Source organism: Myotis davidii, unplaced genomic scaffold (genome assembly GCF_000327345.1).
Source record: "Myotis davidii unplaced genomic scaffold, ASM32734v1 scaffold139, whole genome shotgun sequence".
In the NCBI taxonomy this organism is placed as follows: Eukaryota; Metazoa; Chordata; class Mammalia; order Chiroptera; family Vespertilionidae; genus Myotis; species Myotis davidii.
In genome coordinates, this window is record NW_006290686.1 from 211,292 (window position 1) to 217,365 (window position 6,074).

Consider the following 6,074-nt stretch of genomic DNA (forward strand, 5'->3'; position numbering starts at 1 on the left):
TTTCCCGGGTGGGCGAGGGCGAGGGCGAGCGAGGCGGCCTTGGCCCTGGGGCCGACAGCCGGGCGATGGTTCGTAGGGAAGGGGCGGCAACCGAGGGCGGAGGCCTTCCGCCGCCCTAAAACGAGGAGGAGACGACGGCAGTGTCACCGAGGGCACAGCGATCGGGAGATCGGAAAGCAACAGGAGCAGCACCTGTGCCCTGATTGCACTCGGGCAGATGCGGTGACCTGGCGGGCCACGAGCTCTCCGCTGGACTCGTCAGGGTTATTTGTGTGGGAGGTGGTGGAGGGGAAGGTGGGAGGCGGGCAGAGGTTGCATTCGTGAACATCACCCGCCAACACGAATCTTCAGATTGCCTGTGATCCTCTCAGCTCAAGGCGGCCCGACCTCTGCTTTTCTCTTACCCAGTCCCCAGACTGGAAGCTCTTTGGGGCAGGAGCCGGTGAGGTCTCTCTGACCCCCGGGCACGGGACAGTGCTTATCGTTATAACCACAAAGCCAGCCGCAGGGGTTTCACAAGCGACATCCTATTTAATTCTCTCAAACACTCCTCAAGGTAAGAATAGGATTCCCATCTTGCTGGTGAGCTAGGAGATCAGAGGGGTTCGATGTCTGTCGCAATTCCGCGCAGCTGGGCTTGAAATTCAGGTGTCAGGCATCTCTCACGCCCGCCTTGTTTTCCTCCCATAGGTACATCTCCCTGTGCATGTTTACCTCGTATTTATATTCACGTTTGTTTTTCAGGAAATATCTGAAATTGTGTGGAAACAAATTACAAAGAAAAGGGCCGTTCCCGACATTCATATGTCCCTGAGTCACTAACCCCCAAATAACTCCTGGCTCTGCTGCATTTTGCTGCTTCTGAAAATGACATTACTTCAGTCTGTCCCAGCAAGCCTTCCATTTTATGTACATTCCTGTCTGAACACTTGAGAAGGGCTTACAGAGCGGGCCAGCAGCTTTGTGGGTTTGTTTTTTTTTTTAAGCTGCACAGGAGTGAATGAAGGAAGATAGACATATCTTAAGATATTAAGCACCTTACCATGTGCCAACCACGACAGAAGGCATCTTACAGATATTTTCTAATTGAATTCAATAGTCATGTCAGAGGTGTTTTATAGTTCTCCCCATTTCACAGATAAGGAAGTTGAGGTCATGGACGTGGGGTGACTTGTCTAGTCATCTGTTGAAATCAGGGTCATTCATTTATTCAACTGACTCCTGATGCCAGGCCCAGGGCTAAGGGCTGGGATTTTCTTAGTATCTGGGTCTGTCTGATCTAGCATCAAGAGCTCTTTCCACCATACTCCAGCCTTTGAAAAAATGTTTCCCTCACCTGCTACGAGGCATAGGTGCTGTCACTCTAGTTCATTCTCTTCCTCCCTTCAGCCTTTTCCTCATACATACCGTATGGACTCCTTCTATAGTTCCCCTCATTCAAACCATTCCGGAAATGCCACCTCCTGCAGGAGGTCTTCCTTGACTGCCCCCGCCCACAGTCCCCTCCATCTCCTCCCTCTTGTATATGCTCTCCGTCACATGCACTCGTTCCTTGGCCACTCCAAACAGGGAGCTCCTTGAGAGCAAAGGGTGTGGCCAATTGCTCTCTGGGAAATGTGCCCGACTGCTAGGTGTTTGGGGAAAGCTTGCTGATTGATCAGCAATCACTGAATAAGAGAGAGAATGGGAACTAGAAAATACTTTGGAATAAAAAATAAGACAGACCTGGGTTCACACACAGCCTGTGTCACCGTGTCACTGTGCAGCTCCCTGCCCCTCTCTGAACGTCGGTTTGCTCTTTATAACATGGGGATCATGATCCCTGCCTCCCTCACAGCCCTGCAGAGAAGTCAGGGTGAGGATGGATATGCAAACTCTATCCTTTACAGAGTTGTCTGTCCATTGTGTGTCCTGGGGCAAGACATGGCCCTCTCTGGGACCTTTTCCTCTCTGATGCCCTAGGTGACCACCAAGGTTCCTTCTGGCCCCACCATGGCTCCAGCACATGAGAGTTTGGTGTTGAGGGCTCCAGTCTTCCCGGTTTCTCCGCCTACAGAGGTCCTGACAGGCCAGGCCAGGGATGCTCCTCCCCAGGGGTCCAGACTTTCTGGAGCCAGGCAGGGAGGGACTGGAGGTGGGTCAGACCTGGAGCCCCACAGAGTTTGCTGTCCTACCAACCCGCACATGAGGGGCCATCCTATGAAGTCAGGACAACCTGGGCAGAAGGTCTCAGACACAAAGGCCCAGCTAAGGGGCTGAGGACAGAGCTTCTGACTTGCCTCAGGGCCTCACTACAGCCCTGATTTGCTGCTGGATGACCTTGGTTTTCTCCTCTGTAGGACAGGGGTCATGGGAGATCATGAGAGACGTCACTCTCCCTCCCTGTCCCCACCCCCACCCCCCCACTGCCCAGCCTAGGCCACACCATCTCTCCCCTGGACTATGCCGATGGTCACCTCACTGACCTCCTAACTTCCAAATAATGCCTTTGGGTACATGTGGCTAAATAGCTACCACTTCCTTCCACCTAAAATGAAGATGGAGACGTGAGGTCTGACCTTCAGCAGCCAGAGCCTGGAGCAGGCTGGTGCTACACTCCCATTATCAAGTCAGGCCTGGGCACCAGGCTGTCCTGTTGCCTTCAGCCAGCCTTGCCTTCTCTCCCACCTCCTGCTTAGAGGGGAGGGGGTGACACTGGGGGGTGAGGGAGAGATACTGCTGCCTCAGTGACTGAGAATATAAACAGTATCCCCAAAGGGGTAGACCCTTTGTCCCCAAATATCGCCATTTTACCACTCTCTCGCACTGCCTGAATGACCTCCATTAAGTCACTTCTTTGGGTTAAGGTATTGAAAGCCTTTAGTAAAATGAAGGGACCTGTTCCTCTCTGATGCCCCAGATGCCCACGTTCTCTAGACTTCTCATGAAATACCAGTTGCGTGGTATTTCCTGAGAGGGTTAAGGGCTGAGGGTGAAGATGGGTGAATCCAGTTGTTCTAAACTTCTCTAAAGCTGTGGAACCTTTAATTAAACAATTTACTGAGTAGAGCTGTTCTGGTCAGAAAAGGAGACAGGCGTTGGCTGAAGTCCCAGGCATCAGTCTCAGGCTCAGAGGGGCTCCCAGGAGGGTGGCCCTGAGCAGTACTGAGTGAGTGGCTGGACTTTTGCCAGGGGGGACGCGGAAAGAGCATCCCGGGTGGAGGGACATACTTGGCCAGCAGTGTGGTGGTGGGAGGGCAGGCGGGCTGATAGGGGATGCAAGCCTGTGGGGAGGGGACCTGGAGAGCCTGCAGCCCCTCGTGGGTCCAGCTCTTTGGCGGAAGAGGGTGGGGGCGGGGCAAGTCCTGGAGACATGGGGCTCTCCACCATCAAAGCATGTCCAGCCTAAAAGACCTGCATCCACACTGGGTGTTCAGGGCTCTGGGCAGGTGGGGTGGAGCACAGGGGCTGGGGGAGCCTGGGTAGGGACCCTGACTAGTGGGGGTGGGGGGGGGTAGAGAAGGCTTCCTGGAGGAGTTCCTTACTGTCCATGCTGCATCTTAGCGTGGGTGCCAGCACCTGGAGGAGGCCTTCGGGCACAGGGGCTGCGTGCTCTCTCTAAGGCAGGTTCACAGCAGAGGAGTCCCCCCTCCCTGCCACCCCCACCCTATGCCAGGTGCTCCCTGTGCTCTGGGCTTCCTCCCTCCACTTTCTCCTACCCTCCCTGTCTCAATTCCTTCCTTGACCTCTCCAGGACCCCCCTTGGTGCCCAAACTTCCCACGGGTGGGAGACACGCATCAACACCCATGTGACCCGTGATCCAGGCCTGCCAAGCTCTCCAGCCTCCAAGAGGCAAAGGAAAGTGAGGCCGGGGGCGTGGGGGGCCGGCTGCCTCCTCCGGATGGGGCAGGCGGAACTTCCTGAGATAAGGGTGGCCAACAATGGGGGGCTGTGTGGTGGGGCCTATCTCCCGGCCAGAGGAAATGAGTGGCCTCCGCACCATTAATCCGCTGAAGCCTGCAGCACCCTCTCGGAGGGTGACCTGGGTGAGGGGTAGGTATTCCCAGCCCTACCCGCTGTCCCAGCTAGAGCGGCTGGGCCTGTCACTCCAGGCCTGCCCCCTTCCGGGACCATACATATAAGTAGGAGTCTGGGGGGCAGGGACAGAGGAGGGGCAACTAGGGTTGGGAAGCAGGGTCTGGGTTGGCTGCCTGACTGAGCTAACCTCTGTGGGACCCAGGAAAGTGCCTCACCCCTCTGGGCCCCTGCCCCTCACTGATCCCTGGGCTCCCTCCCTCCCTGCTGCTCTGGAAGACCGAGGACACCACATGCCTGTAATTCTTGTCTTTCTGCCCTTCTCAGCACATGGGCCTCAGGACACACGCTTTGCCCAAATACGGGGATCTGAAGGTGGGATTTTAGGCAGCACGCAGGCTGCTAGCAGGAGTGTCTGGGCTTTCTGGATCGTCATAGCCACTGCGACTAAAGGGAATGAGGAGAAGGCACAGCCCTGCACTGTTCTGGGCCTGAGGGTCCCGTTTGGCATCATGAAGGGGTGGGACTCGTTGGCCATCCTGTGGAGGATGAGCTGCTGTGGTCAGTGACAGGGTGCCCAGCCACGGAGCTCCTATAGGCCTCACCCCAGAGCTCCATCTTAGCCACTAACCGGCTGTGTGAATCTGGGCAGGTCCCCTCCTGCCCCGGGGTCTTGGACTTTCTGCCCATAACCTGGGCCCCCTGGCCAGCCAGCTCACAGGAATCCTGTTACAATGGATGTAAAGGGGGCCCTGTATGCGACACAGGGAGGGCGGCTGCCACTGAAGTGGCCTGGCTGGGGACTGCGTCCAGGGCCCGATCTCCAGGCCCAGAGGCCTGCCTTCCCCGCCTTCTCCCTCCCCATTTCCCACCTCTCATTCTTGCCCCCAACTGTTGGATGGACACCCTTAGAGAAAGAGGTCAAGATTCCCAATTCAGCCCTAACCGGTTTGGCTCAGTGGATGGAGCCTCGGCCTGCGGACTCAAGGGTTCCAGGTTCGATTCTGGTCAAGGGCATGTACCTTGGTTGTGGGCACATACCCAGTAGGGGGTGTGCAGGAGGCAGCTGATCGATGTTTCTCTCTCATCGATGTTTCTAACTCTCTATCCCTCTCCCTTCTTCTCTGTAAAAATATATTTAAAAAAAAAAAAAGATTCCCAATCCAGGGGACACTGGAAACAATGGAAGGACCCATGAAAGCCCTTAGATTACTAAGACCAGCCTGTTGTTGTTCAGAGAAGAAAACTGAGGAAACGGAGGCTGAGAGTCACCCAGCACCACACAACCAGCCAGTGGCCGAGAGGAGCGCGAATGCCGACCTGCTCCTCACACCCTGCTCAGGTCTGGGATGTGAGGCCTGGAAGGGCCATGGGGCTCAGGTTCAGGTTGTCCAAATCCTCTCCTTGCTCAGAAGGAGAAACTGAGGCCTGGAATGGAGAAGAGCCTAGCCCAAGGTTGCCGCAAGAGCACTCTGGAACCCTAACCTCCCAAATCAGGATCCCTCCGGTCCTAGTGCTCCAATGACCCATCTGGGTTGGTGGGGCCCCTCCTGCCCCCACCCCACCCCCAATTGCCTGCTATGCGCTCTCCACAGTGGCAGTGAGAGAACAATGTGTTAGAGATCAAAACGGAAAGAACAACAACAAGAAAGTACTGGTGTGAACCCTTTCTCCGTCATCAGGAAAGTTCTGCTGAGGTCAGCCTGCCCCTCAGGACCCCCTTCTCCACCACCCAGGGCTCCTGCTCCTGCCAAGGGTTCTTTCTGGAAAATGTTGGAATGAGGAGGAGGAAGCGGGTGGCTTTGTCCCAGGAGGAGCTTGCCTCAGCTCTGGGGTCCCTGAAACACCCCCGCCTGAGACACCCTGCCTGAAGGGAAGGGGCGGGATGGGGGAGCGATGTGAATGTGCTTCCATGGCGATGGAGGAGGTGAGCACAAAGGAGGGGGTGCTGGGTGGCGAAGGGACCAAAAGGAGGGAAGGGTAGGCAGTGGGGCCCAGCGACGGGATGTGGGAAGTCTCTTCTGTGGTACCTGCCAGGAGAAGGACAGGAGCAAGAATG